The sequence below is a fragment of the Panulirus ornatus genome, chromosome 13, assembly GCF_036320965.1.
Source record: "Panulirus ornatus isolate Po-2019 chromosome 13, ASM3632096v1, whole genome shotgun sequence".
In the NCBI taxonomy this organism is placed as follows: Eukaryota; Metazoa; Arthropoda; class Malacostraca; order Decapoda; family Palinuridae; genus Panulirus; species Panulirus ornatus.
Window position 1 is genome coordinate 46550710 of NC_092236.1, and position 21758 is coordinate 46572467.

The window sequence follows — 21758 nt, forward strand, 5'->3', positions numbered from 1 at the left end:
TGGCTGAACTGTCTCCATACAATTCAAGCTGCTCGCGATTCCACTCAACCCTGAATTTTTTAGGGGCTTACTTTGCCAAAACTTTAGATTTGTCCAAATGCCCATGGGTGATAGTCACAATGTATCCATATGAAATTCCAACGTTGACACGAATTTCATCGACTGTAAGTTGTCGTTTCCCAGAATCAGATCTCGACTTGGGACACAGTTGCTTTATCAGATACATCAGAAGGCCGATCTGACTGAGGGCATCCTGAAGACTGCCATGGCTACGCTTGGTGTCAGTATGCAGCCCATGTCGATGCTGTGGCATATCATGATGGGGTTACAACACACACCGTATCCAGCCAGCATACGCTGATGGGTATAACATCCTACCTAATTACAACACCGTATCCAGCCAGCATACACTGATGGATATAACATCCTACTTAAGTTTGTGAATATCCATAATTTTCATAGATATCTAACTTCAGGTTTCTAAATATAAACTGAGATAAAGGTACCATGTTAATGACTTTAACTACAACTATTATTCTAAACAAAATCTGTATACTAGACGCAATACAGACCTCAGATATTCTGTCTTGACCAGTGTTGCAAAACTTTTAAACTGTCCCTCATACTTAGAGACCCGCACACATACATGTACACACACATGTATATACAGATATATACACACACTCACACAGAGTAACACATACATACTCAGACAGCCAAAGACATAGACATATACCCAGTCACAGACAGACAGAGTCGAAAAGAAGAATGAAAACACAAAGGCCATATATATATTTTCAACGTTTCTTTAAATGGATCGTATGGAAGCTAATCTTTTTAATTCTTTCGCATAAGTTTTCTTTTCCACATATATGTATCATATGTAAGTATCTAAAGTCCATGATAAGGCGCGTTCAATTTGGCTTATCTTTACTATGTAGTTTAAATGTTTAGCGTGTGTGTGTGTGTGTGTGTGTGTGTGTGTGTGTGTGTGTGTGTGTGTGTGTGTGTGTGTACCTCATTACGTCCCATAATTACAAATGATTTTGATCTTCTTGAGACGTGATTCAGCCGCCTGGCACCAGGAGGGTGGAGGGTTGGGGAGGAAGAGTACCCCCATCTCCTCAGTTCCTGGACAGCTTTTCCCTGTAACTCTTCCAGAGAGGGACGACCTGACCTCCGCCAAATTTCACCGGAGACTTTTTCTTACGTCTAAAGTTTTCTGACAAAAAACCCGACGGTGGATGAGATGATGGAGGCCAGCAGCCTGAGCGAGCCACTCACCCATCCCCTGTGTTATCTGCCGAACCTTCGATCGAGATTCTCCCTATTTTGTAAAATTCGCCACACAGGCACACAGACACACAGACGCAAAGACACATTCACACAGACGCACAGACACAGACACACAGGCACACAGACACAGACACAGTCATTTGCATTATTTCCTTGCAAAAATCGTCCAAATGCCTCTCTCTTCTCTTTCACTAATAATTCTGCTTCTTCATCCCTCCACTCACTACTCTTTCTAATCTGCCCACCTCCCACGCGTCTCATGCCACAAGCATCTTATAATAAATGTATACATATATATATTCTTTTTTTTTTTGCTTGGTCGCTGTGTCCCGCGTTAGCAAGGTAGCGCAAGGAAACAGACGAAAGAAATGGCCCAACCCACCCCCATACACATGTATACACATACGTCCACACACGCAAATATACATACCTACACAGCTTTCCATGGTTTACTCCAGACGCTTCACATGCCCTGATTCAATCCACTGACAGCACGTCAACCCCGGTATACCACATCGATCCAATTCACTCTATTCCTTGCCCTCCTTTCACCCTCCTGCATGTTCAGGCCCCGATCACACAAAATCTTTTTCACTCCATCTTTCCACCTCCAATTTGGTCTCCCACTTCTCCTCGTTCCCTCCACCTCCGACATATATATCCTCTTGGTCAATCTTTCCTCACTCATTCTCTCCATGTGCCCAAACCATTTCAAAACACCCTCTTCTGCTCTCTCAACCACGCTCTTTTTATTTCCACACATCTCTCTTACCCTTACGTTACTTACTCGATCAAACCACCTCACACCACACATTGTCCTCAAACATCTCATTTCCAGCACATCCATCCTCCTGCGCACCACTCTATCCATAGCCCACGCCTCGCAACCATGCAACATTGTTGGAACCACTATTCCTTCAAACATACCCATTTTTGCTTTCCGAGATAATGTTCTCGACTTCCACACATTCTTCAAGGCTCCCAGGATTTTCGCCCCCTCCCCCACCCTATAATCCACTTCCGCTTCCATGGTTCCATCCGCTGCCAGATCCACTCCCAGATATCTAAAACACTTTACTTCCTCCAGTTCTTCTCCATTCAAACTTACCTCCCAACTGACTTGACCCTCAACCCTACTGTACCTAATTACCTTGCTCTATGTCACATCTACTCTTAACTTTCTTCCTTCACACACTTTACCAAACTCAGTCACCAGCTTCTGCAGTTTCTCACATGAATCAGCCACCAGCGCTGTATCATCAGCGAACAACAACTGACTCACTTCCCAAGCTCTCTCATCCCACACGGACTTCATACTTGCCCCTCTTTCCAAAACTCTTGCATTCACCTCCCTAACAACCCCATCCATAAACAAATTAAACAACCATGGAGACATCACACACCCCTGCCGCAAACCTACATTCACTGAGAACCAATCACTTTCCTCTCTTCCTACACGTACACATGCCTTACATCCTCGATAAAAACTTTTCGCTGTTTCTAACAACTTGCCTCCCACACCATATATTCTTAATACCTTCCACAGTGCATCTCTATCAACTCTATCATATGCCTTCTCCAGATCCATAAATGCTACATACAAATCCATTTGCTTTTCTAAGTATTTCTCACATACATTCTTCAAAGCAAACACCTGATCCACACATCCTCTACCACTTCTGAAACCACACTGCTCTTCCCCAATCTGATGCTCTGTACATGCTTTCACCCTCTCAATCAATACCCTCCCATATAATTTACCAGGAATACTCAACAAACTTTTACCTCTGTAATTTGAGCACTCACTCTTATCCCCTTTGCCTTTGTACAATGGCACTATGCATGCATTCCGCCAATCCTCAGGCACCTCACCATGAGTCATACATACATTAAATAACCTTACCAACCAGTCAATGATACAGTCACCCCCTTTTTTTAATAAATTCCACTGCAATACCATCCAAACCTGCTGCCTTGCCGGCTTTCATCTTCCGCAAAGCTTTTACTACCTCTTCTCTGTTTACCAAATCATTTTCCCTAACCCTCTCACTTTGCATACCACCTCGACCAAAACACCCTATATCTGCCACTCTATCATCAAACACATTCAACAAACCTTCAAAATACTCACTCCATCTCCTTCTCACATCACCACTACTTGTTATCACCTCCCCATTTGCGCCCTTCACTGAAGTTCCCATTTGCTCCCTTGTCTTACACACTTTATTTACCTCCTTCCAGAACATCTTTTTATTCTCCCTAAAATTTAAATATACTCTCTCACCCCAACTCTCATTTGCCCTCTTTTTCACCTCTTGCACCTTTCTCTTGACCTCCTGTCTCTTTCTTTTATACATCTCCCACTCAATTGCATTTTTTCCCTGCAAAAATCGCCCAAATGCCTCTCTCTTCTCTTTCACTAATAATTTTACTTCTTCATCCCACCACTCATTACCCTTTCTAATCAACCCACCTCCAACTCTTCTCATGCCACAAGCATCTTTTGCGCAATCCATCACTGATTCCCTAAATACATCCCATCCCTCCCCCACTCCCCTTACTTCCATTGTTCTCACCTTTTTCCATTCTTTACTCAGTCTCTCCTGGTACTTCCTCACACAAGTCTCCTTCCCAAGCTCACTTACTCTCACCACCCTCTTCACCCCAACATTCACTCTTCTTTTCTGAAAACCCATACAAATCTTCACCTTAGCCTCCACAAGATAATGATCAGACATCCCTCCCGTTGCACCTCTCAGCACATTAACATCCAAAAGTCTCTCTTTCGCGCGCCTGTCAATTAACACGTAATCCAATAACGCTCTCTGGCCATCTCTCCTACTTACATACGTATACTTATGTATATCTCGCTTTTTAAACCAGGTATTCCCAATCACCAGTCCTTTTTCAGCACATAAATCTACAAGCTCTTCACCATTTCCATTTACAACACTGAACACCCTATGTATACCAATTATTCCCTCAACTGCCACATTACTCACCTTTGCATTCAAATCACCCGTCACTATAACCCGGTCTCGTGCATCAAAACCACTAACACACTCATTCAGCTGCTCCCAAAACACTTGCCTCTTTATGATCTTTCTTCTCATGCCCAGGTGCATATGCACCAATAAGCACCCATCTCTCTCCATCAACTTTCAGTTTTACCCACATCAATCTAGAATTTACTTTCTTACACTCTATCACATACTCCCACAACTCCTGATTCAGGAGTACTGCTACTCCTTCCCTTGCTCTTGTCCTCTCACTAACCCCTGACTTTATTCCCAAGACATTCCCAAACCACTCTTCCCCTTTACCCTTGAGCTTCGTTTCACTCAGAGCTAAAACATCCAGGTTCCTTTCCTCAAACATACTACCTATCTCTCCTTTTTTCTCATCTTGGTTACATCCACACACATTTAGACACCCCAATCTGAGCCATCGAGGAGGATGACCACTCCCCCCGTGACTCCTTCTGTTTCCCCTTTTAGAAAGTTAAAATGCAAGGAGGGGAGGGGGTCTGCCCCCCCGCTCCCGTCTCCTTTTGTCACCTTCTACGACACGTGAGGAATGCGTGGGAAGTATTCTTTCTCCCCTATCCCCAGGGATCAAACCTAGGGATATATATATATATATATATATATATATATATATATATATATATATATATATATATATATATATATATCCCTGGGGATTTTAGAGAAAGAATAGTTCCCACGTATTCCCCACGTGTCGTAGAAGGGAACTAGAGGGGGCGGGAGCGGGGGGGTTAGGAGCCCAACCCTCCTTGTATTTTAATTTTCTAAATGGGAAACAGGAGTCATACGAGGAGTGCTCATCCTCCTCGAAGGCTCAGACTGGGGTGTCTAAACATGTGTGGATGTAACGAAGATGTGGAAAAAAGAAGAGATAGGCAGTATGTTTGAGGAAAGGAACCTGGATGTTTTGGCTTTGAGGGAAACGAAGCTCAATTGTAAAGAGGAAGATTGGTTTGGGAATGTCCTACGAGTAAAGTCAGGGGTTGGTGAGAGGATAAAAGTAAAGGAAGGAGTAGCACTACTCCTGAAGTAGGAGTTGTGAGGGCATGTGGTAGAGCGTAAGTAAACTCTAGACTGATATGGGAAAAACTGAAAGTGGATGGAGAGAGATGAGTGATTTTTGGTGCCTATACACCTGGTCACGAGAAGAAAGATCATAAGAAGCAAGTGTTTTGGGAGCAGCTGAGTGAGCGTGTTAGCAGCTTTGATGTACGACACCGGGTTATTGTGATGGGAGATTTAATGGGGAAGTTATAACAAGCAGTGGTGAAGTGAGGCGATGGAGTGAGTATTTTCAAGGTTTGTTGAATGTCTTAGATTATAGAGTGGCAGATATTGAGTGTTTTGCTCGAGGTGGTGTGGGAAGTGAGAGGGTCAGGGAGAAGGGTTTGGTGAACAGAGAAGAGGTGAAAGCTTTGCGGAAGATGAAAGCCGGCAAGGTGGCGGGTTTGGATGGCACTGCAGTGAAATTTATAAAAAAAAAAAGGGGAGGCTGTTGTTGATTGGTTGGTAAGGATATTCAATGTATGCATGGTTCATGATGAAGTGCCTGAGGATTGGCGGAATCCATGCATAGTGCCACTGTACAAAGGCAAAGGGGATAAAGGAGAGTGTTCAAATTACAGAGGTATAAGTCTGTTAAATATTCCTGGGAAATTATGTGAGAGGGTATTGGTTGAGAGAGTAAAGGCATGTACAGAGCATCAGATTGGGGAAGAGCAGTGTGGTTTTGGAAGTGATAGAGGATGTGTGGATCAGGTGTTTGCTTTGAAGTATGTATGTGCGAAATACTTAGAAAAACAGATGGTTTTGTATGTAGCATTTATGGATCTGGAGAAAGCATATGATAGAGTTGACAGAGATGCTTTGTGGAAGGTTGTAAGAGTATATGGTGTGGGAGGTTAGTTGCTAGAAGCAGTGAAAAGTTTTTACCAAGGATGTAAGGTATGTGTACGAGTAGGAAGAGAGGAAAGTGATTGGTTCCTAGCGTATGTCGGTTTGCGGCAGAGGTGCGTGATGTCTCCATGGTTGTTTGATTTGTTTATGGATGGGGTGGTTAGGGAGGTGAATGCAAAAGTTTTGGAGAGAGAGGCAAGTATGCAGTCTGTTGTGGATGAGAGGGACGTGGGAAGTAAATCAATTTTTGTTGCTGGTAATACATCGCTGGTGGCTGATTCGGGTGAGAAACTGCAAAAGTTGGTGACTTAGTGTGGTAAAGTGTGTGAAAGGAGAAAGTTGAGAGTAAATGAGTAACAGCAAGGTAAATAGGTTCAGTAGGGTTAAGGGACAAGTTAATACACTGGAGGTGCATCATCGGCGAACAACAAGTGACTCACTTCCCAGGCCCTCTCATCCATGACAGACTGCATACCCCTCTCTCCAAAACTCTTGCATCTACGTCCCTAACCACCCCATCCATAAAGAAATTAAACAACCAAGGGGACATCACTCACCCTTGCCGCCGACCGACATTCGCTGGAAACCAATCACTTTCCTCACTTCCTACTCGTACACATGCCGTACATCCTCGGTAAAAACTTTTCACTGCTTCCAGCAACTTACCTCCCACACCATATACTCTGAAAACCTTCAACAAAGCATCACTATCAGCTTTATCATATGCCCTCTCCAGATCCATAAATGCTACATTTAAATCCATTTGCTTTTCTAAGTATTTCGCACATATATACTTTAAAGCAAAGCATAATATACTCTTAAAACCTTTCACAAAGCATCTCTATCCCCCTATCATATGCCTTCTCTAGGTCCACAAATGCTACATAAAGATCCATCTGTTTTTCTAAGTATTTTTCACATACATTCTTCAAAGCAAACACCTGATCCACACATCCTCTACCAATTCTGAAACCACCCTGCGCTTCCCCAATCTGATGCCTTCACACTCTCAATGAATACTCTCTCATATAATTTCCCAAGAATACTCAACAAACTTATGCCTCTGCAGCTTGAATACTCACATTTATCCCCTTTGTCTTTGTACAATGCAGTATGCATGCATTCCGCCAATCCTCAGGCACTTCACCATGATCCATACATGCAATGAATAGCCTTACCAACTAATCAACAACATAGCATCCCTTTTTTTATAGAAATTCCACTGCAACACCATTGAAACCTGTCGTCTTGCCGGATTTCATCTTTAGCAAAGCTCTCACTACCTCTTCTCTGTTTACCAAACCAATCTCCCTGACCCTCTCACTTCGCACACCACCCCCACCAAAACACCCTATATCTGCCACTCTATCGTCAAATACATCTAACTAACCTTCAAAACACTCACTCCATCTCCTTCTCACTCCATCATTACCTGTTATCACCTCCCCACTTGCCCCCTTCACTGATGTTCCCATTTGTTCTCTTGTCATACGCACGTTATTTACCTCCTTCCAAAGCATCTTTTTATTCTCCTAAAATCTAATGATACTCTCTCACCCCAACTCTCATTTGCCCTCTGTTGCAACTCTTGAACCTTTCTCTTGACCTGTTGCCTCCTTCTTTTATACATCTCCCAGTCATTTGCACTACTCCAGTGTAAGTATCGTCCAAACGCCCCTCTTCTCTCTTTCACTAACAACCTTACTTCTTAATCCCACCACTCACTACCCTCTCTAATATTGCCCATCTCCCACCTTTCTCATGCTACATGCATGTTTTGGGCAAGCCATCACTGCTTCCCTAAATACATCCCATTCCTCACCCACTCCCCCTACGTAATTTGCTCTCACCTTTTGTCATTCTAAACTCAATCTCTCCTGGTACTTCCTCACACAAGTCTTCTTTCCAAGCTTACTTGCTCTCACCACTCTCTTCTCTCCAACATTAACATCCAAAAGCCTCCCTTTTAGACGACTATGGATTACCAGAGAATCCAATAATGCCCTTTGATCATCTCTCTACACACATACGTATACTTATGTATATCTCTTTTCAATAGGTATTCCCAATCACTGGTCACTGGCCTTTTTTCTGCACAGAAATCCAAAGCTCTTCACTATTTACATTTACAACACTGAACACCCCCTGTACACCAATCATACCCTCAACTGACACATTACTCACTTTGCATTTAAATCACCTATCACTATAACCCGGTCTCGTGCAACAAAGCTGCTAATAAACTCACTCAGCGAGGAAAGGTTGACAGAAAGGATATACGTGGCAGAAGTGGAGGGAACAAGAGGAACGGGGAGACCTAATTGGAAATGGAAGGATGGAGTAGAAAATAATTTGAACGATCTGGGACTGAATTGGAACGATGTGGTATGCTGGGGTCGACGTGTTGTCACTGACTGAACCGGGGTAAACTATCTTACTTTACTGACTGATTTCTACTTTATATTCGATAATTTTCACTATACACCGACAGGAGCCGAGGTCGGGCAGATACAGATACAAATAACACCTCTGCGTTAAGCACAGGTGTGTGTGTGTGTGTGTGTGTGTGTGTGTGTGTGTGTGTGTGTGTGTGTGTGTGTGTGTCTATTTGTTACGAGGTGAGAGTTCTCCTGTTGATTGTGTATTTGTACCATGAGTATACTCCAATGTGTGTGTTCACACAAACACCCCAGCCTAAGATGGTACTCATTTACAGACCAATGCCGAAAGGAGGATAAATACCTGTGTTGAGTGCGGGCCGACTTTGCTTCGCCTGATGTATAATCTTCGTCTTGTTCCACACATAAACTGTGTGGCAGAGAGCCCCTTCGGTTGGTGAAATACGTCAGTTTGTGCTGGAGGGAAAATATCAGAAAATGGTCGACAATTTCCATACCGTGCATACCCAATATTTTGGTAAAGTGATAGGATAGAAGAGTTACAGTAAGGTAGCTTTGTCATCCTCCTCCCTCCTCTCTCTCTCTCTCTCTCTCTCTCTCTCTCTCTCTCTCTCTCTCTCTCTCTCTCTCTCTCTCTCTCTCCCCAATCATTTCCTCTGCTTGGAAATTCCTTTTCCTGTTTTGCAGAACATCTACTGCATCTTTGCCTCGCACGGTCCTATATTTGGGCCCCCGTCTTCCGTTGCCGCTGTCCTCCACACCTAGCCTGTTCCCCTGCCACTCCTAACCTCAGAGTCTATAAACTTCCTCCACAATATATTTGTTCCGTCACGACTGTCTGATAAAAATTGGCTGGTCGTTCGTATGCATTTTTTCTTGAGTTTCAACTTTCACTTTCCCTTTTTTCTCCTAGATTTATTACATAGCCTTTCAAGTCTCTCTTTTTTTGTTTCACTTATTCTTTATGCCTAGAAGTTAACATGTGTACAGTACCAGAATGTACAGTGCAAGACATCATGTGTTAAGACTCGTTTCTTCTATTTCGCTACACACTTGTCGAGCGTCTGGCCTAACTCCGACAGCATTTCAAGTGCTTAATAAAAAAAAAAAGTTGTGTAAGGGTCCATATTGGTGCTACCGGACGCCATCTTCAAGAGGTTACACCACGAGCGAAAAGTCACCTTTAGCGAGTGTATGTCATTGGGAGGACAGTCTCGTCAAAGAATTTCTCACTCCAAAGTAGTCAGCGTTTCCCTGCTACTGGAAGTAGTGCTGCCCTGGGCTGCAGGAGCCTTTTAGACGTCTGGCTAATACCAGGACTCTTTCATAGAAAATGGTCCTGGAGTATTGGGGGCGTAGTCATAACTCTGAACCACCAGCCATCTTTACAACAACCAACACGACTGTTCTGCTGTGATTGCTGTCCTCTCTTCGCCAAGATTGTAAGCTCACTTTCCATGCCATCGTCTCCTCATCTACGTTAATAGTCATTACTAACTTGTTCTGAAGTCCTGCTATCATTAAGTAGAACGATTAGTGTTCGTAAATACTTTTAATGAGTTTTAACCATCTAGGTAGATTGAAGAAATAGTTTTAGGAAAAAAAAAAGTTCAGAGTGAACGAGGAAAAAGAGTTGAGAAGACATTTGTTGTTGGAAATTTCCTCTGTGGTGTATTCAAGAACCCAGCCTGTGGAGGCGTTGAGAACCAGTGGAGACGGTAAGACCCAGAGGAGATGGTGAGAGCCAGTGGAAAAGGTGAGAACCAAGGTGAGAACCACTGGAGAAGATGAGAACCATTGGAGAAGGTGAGAACCAGTGGAGGCGTTGAGAAGCAAAGCCTGACGCGGTGCCTCACTCTTACCTGGTGTATGTCCTATTAAAGGTGAAGCGTTAGTAAAGCAGCAGCCAGCCAGCCAGCCAGCCAGCCAGGGGGAAAGAATATGTTCGAGGAACTTCCTTTGACAAAGTTGGATGGGACGATTGTGGCGGGAGGGAGGTGAGCCGTCTGTCACCGTGTGTTTGGTGGCAGACCACTCAGTGGGTGGAGAGTGGCAGACCATTCAGTGGGTGGAGGTGGCAGACCATTCAGTGGGTGGAGGTGGCAGACCATTCAGTGGGTGGAGGGTAGTAGACCACTCAGTGGGTGTAGGGTAGCAGACCACTCAGTGGATAGGAGGGTGGCAGACCACTCAGTGGGTGGAGGTGGCAGACCACTCAGTGGATGGAGGGTAGCAGACCACTCAGTGGGTGGAGGGTGGCAGACCACTCAGTGGGTGTAGGATGGCAGACTACTCGGTGGGTGGAAGGTGGCTGACTATCTATTGGACAGTGGGCTACGTTCTAAGTGGAAAACGGCAGATTATATTCACTGGTCAAGAAATGTTATACTTAGTCACTGGCTGGGTGTTGGTGCACACATACACAGACACACACACACACACACACACACACACACACAGACACAGACAGACACAGACAGACACAGACACACACACATACACACTGTTGGCTGGCAGACTTTTCAAATGGCCAGCATGCAGGAGAGACCCCTCGTCACAAACTGAACTTTTTATTTACGTAAACATGAATAATCCATGACATGTAATTTGAACTTTCGTTGAACCAGAGGTAATTTGATGATTCCCTGCCATGATAGTACGGGGATAGAGCTCCACACTCGTGGGGTTCCCCATCTCTTGTACTTCTACTTCTGTTGTAAATTCTTTAGATATCTATATGCCGTCAACATTCATAGTATCATCCGCTACTCTGATGCTATAGAAGAGTCTCTTGCCATTAATTTCTGAGAAGTTTCTTACGGCTTCTGATTGCTCGATCTTTGGATGTATCGGAGAAATGTTCAGTGTAGACATCATAAAACTAGCTTGAAAATCTAAAGGTTTGCGATAAAGTCAACCCTTCTTTTCTCTTCCACGCTCGACAAACTTGATACCTCCAACCTCTCACGATAACTCTTTTTTTAATATTAGCTAAATCCTTGCTGTCCTCCTCTACATCTCCATTGGTTCTTTATGCTTCTGTAAATGAGATGACCAAAGTTAAGGAGATCACTCTAGCTTTGGACTTATATACGGTGTTAACAATTTGCTGATCATAAAGCATTTTTTCCTTCCATCTTTCTACCTCCTTAGTTTCCACCTTCTCTTTGTTCCTGTTAATCAGCCTCTTCTTACTCCTCCTCTTCATGTGCCAGAATCATTTCAAGCCCACCCTCTTCAGCTGTGTCATATATACCCTTCATATTATTCGATCAACAATCCTAACGCCACATACTGTTCTCAAACATTTCATATCCAACTCACTCATCTTATGCCGCACTAATTGATCTAGGGCCCATGTCTTGCATTCATATAGCACCGTCAACACTTCTATATCATCAAACATAACCATCTTTTCCCTGACAGCTCGTGACCCCTTTTCATACACAGCTCAATGAACGCGGGGCCTTATCCTCCTTCTCAACTCCTCAGTCGCTATGGTTATATTCGCTGCCACATATGTCCACTCCGAGATACCTAAAACACTAAACATTCTCTAGATTCTCTCTATTCAGCCTCATACCCCAGCAAAATGTTTCCCTTCACTACTAGATTTAATAACCGACTCTTATTGACATTAACTCTCAACTTCCCTTCCCCACACAGTCGCCCAAACTCAAAACTATCTTCTGCAGTTTCTCACTCGAATCTGGCACCAGAGTCGTGTCATCAGTAAACAGCAACTGACTCACCACCTTACGAAAATTCATATTCAAATGTAGATGTATGTGCGTATGTATGAATGAGTACAGTTTTGTATAACTCAATCATTAATTTTTTTTCGTACCTTATATGATTTCGTATCTCCATGCAGCGGGCCTTCCAGGGATCTGGCTCGTTTTGCCTGGAAAGAAAATGATATACTATTCATTTTGTTACACACTCGAACACATTTCCTGAAAATTGTTACGGCCATAATCTGACAATCTATTGAGGTCGTCAGAGGCAACACAACCAGCTTTTACTTGATAGAACTCAAACCTCTATTGTTTGTCTGTTTACTTAACATGGTAAACAAGGTTACTAGGGCATAATGGACAAAGTACGTGTTTACTTGACATACAAGACATGAAAACCTGTTCACTGGACAAAGACGAGATTTCCCACTACATTGCACAGTAGACAAGAGTACATGGAACAGTAGACAAGAGTACTCTATTACCTGATATAGTAGATAGAAATACACTGGTACTGTCACAGAAGACAAGAAATCCAGTCACTTAACACAGTAAATAAGAATATCCCACAACTTGACACAGTGTGGAGGAGTACCCTATTGTTTAACACAAAAGATAAGAATCCCCATTACTTGTCCATGTCTACAAGAACACCCCACTACTTGACAATGTACACAAGAATACCCGATTACTCGACACAATAAATAAGAATATCCCATTACTAGACATACTAAATAAGAATATGCCATTACTAGACATACTAGATAAGAATATCCCATTACTAGACATACTAGATAAGAATATCCCATTACTTGACATACTAGATAAGAATATCCCATTACTAGACATACTAGATAAGAATATCCCATTACTAGACATACTAGATAAGAATATCGCATTACTAGACATACTAGATAAGAATATCCCATTACTCGACATACTAGATAAGAATATCCCATTACTAGACATACTAGATAAGAATATCCCATTACTAGACGAGGCAGAGAGAAATCCCTCTTTCCCTAACATGAGCAGGAGTCCAGCTGCTGGTTTATCGGCAGTCGGCGTTAATACTGACGTGGCTTATCATCACTGACTCGGATTATTTCAGATCACATCAGATTCGGTTCTATCTATGCGTTTATATCTATTCTTTCTTACTTCCATAAAGTATCTTTCTTGCTGTGATCATATTCACAACTGCCGTTCATTGCTTCCTTCGTATCGCACAATGTTTACAAAAATTCTATCATTCTCTGTTTACATTTGTCCATTTCGTTGTGAATTCTCGTTACCTGATTATTTTCAGTTGGGATTTGATCTGGCACTATCTAGATTTATTTCTATATTTTCTCTGTCTTTCTAAATCCCAGGAAAGTCTTAAAAAAGAATGTATATATATATATATATATATATATATATATATATATATATATATATATATATATATATATATATATATATATATATATGAGATCGGTTCTACCAAGATAATTCAGGAAATGAGTTTTATTTCATCTAAAAAAGATAAGTTGCTGGAATCCCCTTTTTTTTTCCGCCGTGAGGATAATTTTTCAGTCTTAGTTTGTCCATCAACAAGATGACTTCACGCTCGTCTCTCTACCGTGTTCATAACTTCACGCTCGTCTCTCTACCGTGTTCATAACTTCACGCTCGTCTCTCTACCGTGTTCATAACTTCACGCTCGTCTCTCTACCGTGTTCATAACTTCACGCTCGTCTCTCTACCGTGTTCATAACTTCACGCTCGTCTCTCTACAGTGTTCATAACTTCACGCTCGTCTCTCTACCGCGTTCATAACTTCACGCTCGTCTCTCTACCGTGTTCATAACTTCACGCTCGTCTCTCTACCGTGTTCATAACTTCACGCTCGTCTCTCTACCGTGTTCATAACTTCACGCTCGTCTCTCTACCGTGTTCATAACTTCACGCTCGTCTCTCTACCGTGTTCATAACTTCACGCTCGTCTCTCTACCGTGGTCATAACTTCACGCTCGTCTCTCTACCGTGTTCATAACTTCACGCTCGTCTCTCTACCGTGTTCATAACTTCACGCTCGTCTCTCTACAGTGTTCATAACTTCACGCTCGTCTCTCTACAGTGTTCATAACTTCACGCTCGTCTCTCTACCGTGTTCATAACTTCACGCTCGTCTCTCTACCGTGTTCATAACTCGAGAGTCACGAGCAGATTTAGGCCGTCTCGAGCTAGTTGCCGGGGTGATGGTTTCTGGGGTGGGGGGATTGTTGGAGAGGTTGTTGCTAGGTCGGTTGTTCGGCTGGGTGATTGAGTGGTTGGTTTGGTGGATATCAAGGTCCTTGTTTAGGATATGGTAAGGTTGTTGTTGGTGTAATTGCCTGAGTGGTTGTTAGGGTAAGTTTGCCTGGGTGGTTGTTTGGGTGGCTGTTTGGGTGGTTGTTGCTGTAGTTGCTGGGTTGGTTATTTGTTGGTTGTTTGATGGTTGCAGGGGGTGGTTGCTTGTGTAGTAGTTTGGGTTGTGTTTGTATGGTTGTTTGGATGGTTGACTCTTTGGTTAGTTGTTTGAATGATAGTTTGGGTAGTTGCTGGGATGGTTGTTGTGGTGGTTGTTGGTGTTTGGTTGTTTGGGTGTTTAACGGGATAGTTGTTGGACTGGTCGTCAAAGCAGGTGATTGGACGGCTGTCAGGGAGGCTGTCTGGGTGCTTGTTGTGGTCGTTATTCGGGTGCTTGTCAGGTTGGCTGACAGCTCATTCAAAACAAACCCTTCAGCACATGGCCACTATTTCTCCAACATCCCTCCAACATTTCATCATCCCTTCATAGCATCTACAACAGTTGTTTTTACACATCTTTCAACAATGCTCTAAGGGACAGATTTGTTTCACATATTAGAATTAGACAGATGATGTTCCGTATTGCTATGCTTATCATAAGAATCTTTCTTTCCTTATCAGTTGCCCTTTCAAGATTTCCCTCTCCACCATTAGCATGGACGCAAGTTACTCCTGCTGCCTCAGATTCACTGGTCACATCATAGGGAGTATTAACAACGGAGGCTCACTGGTGTCAGCATTTGTAACGTGTTCACGTGCCAGATTCGTCACTGACGTATCAACGCTTGTAACACTCCAAGAAACCAGACTTTAAGAAAAGAAAAACACTTTTAAGAACGTAGATACACCACGGGTGTCAGGACGGTATGGTTACATCGGAGCTACGAAAAGGTCCATCCAACACCCACCCAGATGAGGTTCTTGCAAGTGTGAAAACGATAGGTTTCTGGTGTGTGTGTGTGTGTGTGTGTGTGTGTGTGTGTGTGTGTGTGTGTTCTGAACACCGTGTGCCCAGGGTGGCCGGACACCCAACCCGGGTTTCGAATCCGGCTTGGGGTGTATAAACTTTTGTCCTTTTATCAAAATACTTATAATGTAACCAAGGATCAAAGAGCCATCACTCATATAATCTCAAGGTATAGCTCCAATCTTTCTATACAAACATAACCAACATCTAATATAATCTCAAGGTATAGCTCCCATCTTTCTATACAAACCTAACCATCATCTAATATAATCTCAAGGTATAGCTCCCATATTTCTATACAAACATAACCATCATCTAATATAATCTCAAGGTATAGCTCCAATCTTTCTATACAAACATAACCATCATCTAATATAATCTCAAGGTATAGCTCCAATCTTTCTATACAAACATAACCATCATCTAATATAATCTCAAGGTATAGCTCCCATCTTTCTATACAAACATAACCATCATCTAATATAATCTCAAGGTATAGCTCCCATCTTTCTATACAAACATAACCATCATCTATATAAACACAAGGACTATCAAGTCCCACACACTAAGTGTCTATATCTATCTTGGTGACTGTAGACTCATGAGCACACCAGTTACAGAACCACCGTTCAGGTTCTTCCAAGAATCACTCGAAAATCGTATACGAGACAAAGGAAAGGGCAGAGGGATGTTCCCACCTTCTGCAGGATCTTAGAGTCTCAGGGAAGGAAAAGTTTCTGGGCAAACACTGCAGTTATTGTTACTCACCCCACGTTCTGACCTGGGCGTTTGATTGCCTGCCTCTCTGTCTGTTGGCCAACCTGTCTCTCTCTCTCTCTCTCTCTCTCTCTCTCTCTCTCTCTCTCTCTCTCTCTCTCTCTCTCTCTCTCTCTCACAGCCATAAGCTTCCGTAACTTAATCTAGGTATAAAGCTTCCATACCCTAAGCTCTGTATTAAGCCTCTGTACCCAGGGCTCGGTATAAGACTGCCGTACACTAGGCTCGGTATAAAGCTTTCATAACCTACGCTCAGTATAAGCTTCCGCACCCTGGTCTCAGTATAAAGCTTCCGTGATCGAGGCTCGGTATGAAGCTTTCGTACCCTGGGCTCGGTATAAGCCTGCCGTGCAGTAGGCTCGGTATAAAGCTTCCGTAGCCTACGCTCAGTATAAGCTTCCATACCCTGGTCTCGATATAAAGTTTTCGTAATCTAGGCTCGGTATAAAACTTCCATACCCTGGTCTCGATATAAAGTTTTCGTAATCTAGGCTCGGTATAAAACTTCCATACCCTGGGCTCGATATAAAGTTTTCGTAATCTAGGCTCGGTATAAAACTTCCATACCCTGGGCTCGGTGTAAAGCTTCTGTACCCTGTTAACTCAGTATAAGCTCATGTACACTATTCTCTTTATAAAGCTTCCATATCCTGAGCTCGGTATAATTCTGCCGTACTCTAGGCTCGGTCTACAGCTTCCGTATCCTAGGCTCAGTATAAGCTTCCGTACCCTGGGATAGATATAAATCTATCGTACACCAGGCTCGGTATAAACCTGCTATATCCTTAGCTCGGTATAAAGTTTAAGTACCTCGGTCTCAATATAAAGCTATCGTACCCTAGGCTCGGTATAAAGCTTCTGTACCCTACGTTCTGTTTCAAGCTTCTATACCCTAGACTCCAGTATAATACTTCCGTACCCTGGGCTCGGTATAAAGCTTCCGTACCCTGGTCCCGGTATAAAGCTTCCGTACCCGGGTCCCGGTATAAAGCTTTCGTACCCTAGGCTCGTTATAAAGAACCCGTACCCTAGGCTCGGTATATAGCTTCCGTACCCTGGGCTGGGTATAAATCTTCCGTAGCTTGGTCTCGGTATCAAGTTTTTGTAATCTAGGCTCGGTATAAAGCTTCCATACCGTGGGCTCAGTATAAAACTTGCGTATCCTGGGCTCGGTATAAATCCTCTGTACCCTAGATTCGGTATAAAGCTTTCGTACCTTGTCTCGGTATAAAATTTCTGTACCCTAGACTCTTTATAAAGCTTCTGTACCTTTTTCGGTATAAGGCTTATGTATCCTATGCTTGGTACAAAGCTTCCGTAACTGGGTCTCGGTATAAAGCTTTCGTACCCTGGGTCGCTATGAAGCTTCCGTACCCTGGGCTCGGTATACAGTTTCCGTACCTTGGTCTCGGTTTAAAGCTTGCTTACCGTAGGCTCTGTAAAAAGCCTCCGTACCGTGGGCTCGGTACAAATCTGCCGTACCGTAGGCTAGGTATAAAGCTTCAGCCCCCTGGTCTCGGTATTAAGGTTTCGTAACCTAGGCTCAGTATAAAGCTTCTGTACCTTGGGCTTGGTATAAAGTTTCTGCACTCTGGGATCGGTATAAAGCTTCTGTACCCTAGGCACGGTATAAAGCTTCCGTACCTGGTATCGGTATAAAGCTTTCGTAGCCTAGGCTCGGTATAAACCTTCTGTACCCTGGTGTCGATATAAAGCTTCTGTAGCTGCGTCTCAGTTTAAAGCTTCTGTATCTTGGGCTCGGTATAAGGCTTCCGTTTTCTAGACTCTGATATAAAGATTGCGTATCCTGGGCTCGGTATAAAGCTTCCGTATCCTGGGCTCGGTATACAGCTTCCGTTCCCTGGGCTCGGTATAAAGCTTTCGTACCCTGGTTCCGGTACAAATCTTCTGTACCCTAGGCTCGGTGTAAAGCTACCGTACCCTGGGCTTGATATAAATCTTCCGTATCCTGGGCTCGGTATAAAGCTTCCGTAACCTGATCTCGGTATAAGCTTCCTTACCCAGGTCTCGGTATAAGGCTTCCGTACCCTGGCTTCGGTATAAAGCTTCCGTACCCTGTGCTCGGTATATAGCTTCTGTACCCTGGGCTCGGTATAAGACTTCTGTATCCTAGGCTCAGTATAAAGCTTCCGTACCTGGTTTCGGTATAAAGCTCCCGTACCCTGGGTTCAGTATATAGCTTCTGTACCCTGCTCTTGGTATAAAGCTTCCGTACCCGGGTCTCGGTATAAAGCTTCCGTACCCTAGGCTCAGTATGAATCTTACGTTCCCTAGACTCTGATATAAGCTCTCGTACCCTGGGCTCGGTATAAAGTTCCTTTACCCTGGGCTCGTTATAAAGCTTCCGTACCCTTGGTTTAGTATAAAGTTTCAGCAACCTAGGCTCAGTATAAAGCTTCCGTACCCTGGGCTCGGTATTGAGCTTCCGTACGCAGGGCTCGGTACAAAGCCTCTTTACTTTAGGTTTGGTATAAAGCTTTCGTACCCTAGGCTCGGTGTAAAGCTTTAGTACCCTGGTCTCGTTATAAAGCTTCCATACCTTGGGCTCGGCATAAAGCTTCCGTACCCTAGGCTCGGTAAACAGCTTCCGTACCCTGGACTCGGCATAAAAGTTCCGTATCCTGGACTCGGTATAAAGCTTCCGTACCTTGGGCTCGGTATGTCTTCCGTACCCTGGGTTTGGTATAAAGCGTCCGTACCCTAGGCTCAGTATAAAGCTTCCGTTCCCTGGTCTTGGTTTAAAGCTTCCGTACCATAGGTTCAGTATAAAGCTTCCGTACCCTGAGCTCGGGATATAGCTTTAGTACCCTGGCTCAGTATAAAGCTTCCGTAAACTAGGCTCAGTATGAAGCCCCCTTACCCTTGGCTTGGTATAAAGCTTTCGTACCCTGGGCATGGTATAAACCTTACGTACCCTTGGCTTGGTATACAGCTTCCGCACCCTAGGCTTGGTATAAAGCTTCCGTACCCTGAGCTCGTTACTGAGCTTTCGTACGCAGGGCTCGGTACAAAGTTTCTTTACTCTAGGTTCGGTATATAATCTGCTGTACTTTAGGCTCGGTATAAAGCTTTCGTATCCTAGGCTCGGTATTGAGCTTTGCACGCTAGGCTCGGTACCTTTAAAGCTTCATTACTCTAGGTTCTGTATAAAGCTTCCTTACCCTAGGCCCGGTATAAAGCTTCTGTACCCTAGGCTCGGTATAAAACTTTTGTACCCTGGTCTCGGAATAAAGCTTCCGTAACTTGGGCTCAGTATAAAGCTTCCGCATCCTGGGCTTGGTATGAAGTTTCCGTACCCTATGCTCGGTATAAAGCTTCCTTACCCTGGGCTCGGTATCAAGCTTACGCACTCGAGGTTCGGTATAAAGCTTCCGTACCCTCGACTTCGGTATAAAGCTTCCGTACCTTGGGCTTGGTATAAAACTTCCGTCCCCTGGAGTCGGTAAAAAGCTTCATTATCCTGGGTTCAGTGTAAAGCGTTGCCAGTTCCATGCGACATCAGGTAACGCTGGGTCTGGCGGCGATCAATGCTGGCTCGTGGGGGGGACTGCATCATGGCTCCCGTACCTCTGAGCAATATGTTATATAGGAGGAAAATTAATGCACACGTCGGGGCTGATCGCCCAATGAATGGAGAAATATGGCTCTAATGCCATACAACTTTACATATTTGCTTCATATGGAAGATATATACGTGACAAGTCTCTAATTTACGCGCTACAAAAGTTACATTCATGAGAGGTACGTTCGTTTCAAAGCGAGAAAGGAAATGTTCGACGTTGACTGCGGGGCAAAAAAAAAAAAGAAAAAAAATCTAATTTAAAAAAGTCATTAGCCTGACGCTAATCAAGTATTTGACACTCATTTGGTGCATATGATAGACAACTGAATGTAACAAATGGCATTATAGTTACTTTGGTATTGAACTGGGCGCGCAGATTTGTGTAATTACCTATGTGTAATTACCCATTTGTACGGTACATGGAGAGAGTTTTACACTCGTGGGCTCCCGTCTCGCGCGCAAGAGCGCGTGTTTGTAATTATTTATTTGTAATTACCTATTTGTAATGTATGGGTAGGGAGTTTAACACTCATGGGACCCTATCTCTCGAACATGTGCACGTGTGGTGTGTGTGTGTGTGTGTGTGTGTGTGTGTGTGTGTGTGTGATTACTATTTGTGTGTAACATGGAAAGAGCTTTACACTCGTGTTGCCCCGTCTCTTAACATTGTATATATATATATATATATATATATATATATATATATATATATATATATATATATATATATATATATATACATATATATATATATATATATATATATATATATATATATATATATATATTTCTTTTTTTTCATCATTATTTTGCTTTGTCGCTGTCTCCCGCGTTTGCGAGGTAGCGCAAGGAAACAGACGAAAGAAATGGCCCAACCCACCCCCATACACATGTATAATGTATATACATACACGTCCACACACGCAAACAGGCATACCCATACATCTCAATGTACACATATATATACACACACAGACATATACATATATACACATTCACACAATTCACACTGTCTGCCTTTATTCATTCCCATCGCCACCTCGCCACACATGGAATAACATCCCCCTCCCCCCTCATGTGTGCGAGGTAGCGCTAGGAAAAGGCAACAAAGGCCCCATTCGTTCACACTCAGTCACTAGCTGTCATGCAATAATGCCCGAAACCACAGCTCCCTTTCCACATCCAGGCCCCACAGAACTTTCCATGATTTACCCCAGACGCTTCACATGCCCTGATTCAATCCACTGACAGCACGTCGACCCCGGTATGCCACATAGATCCAATTCACTCTATTCCTTGCCCACCCTTCACCCTCCTGCACGTTCAGGCCCCGATCACTCAAAATCTTTTTCACTCCATCTTTCCACCTCCAATCTGGTCTCCCACTTCTCCTCATTCCCTCCACCTCCGACACATATATGCATATATTATATATATATAGGTGAATGTAGGTTTGCGGCAGGGGTGTGTGATGTCTCCATGGTTGTTTAATTTGTTTATGGATGGGGTTGTTAGGGAGGTAAATGCAAGAGTCCTGGAAAGAGGGGCAAGTATGAAGTCTGTTGGGGATGAGAGAGCTTGGGAAGTGAGTCAGTTGTTGTTCGCTGATGATACAGCGCTCGGTGGCTGATTCATGTGAGAAACTGCAGAAGCTGGTGACTGAGTTTGGTAAAGTGTGTGGAAGAAGAAAGTTAAGAGTAAATGTGAATAAGAGCAAGGTTA

At 43.5% G+C, this 21758-nt stretch overlaps 1 long non-coding RNA gene across 1 annotated transcript in view; it reads right to left on the reverse strand.

Annotated features, from left to right (window-relative positions):
- LOC139752630 (uncharacterized) overlaps positions 1-21758 on the reverse strand; it is a 545285-nt gene that overhangs the window by 83191 nt on the left and 440336 nt on the right. The window contains exon 2 of the long non-coding RNA XR_011713544.1: positions 12486-12542. This is a non-coding gene — a long non-coding RNA (uncharacterized lncRNA). The remainder of the gene's footprint in view (positions 1-12485; positions 12543-21758) is intronic.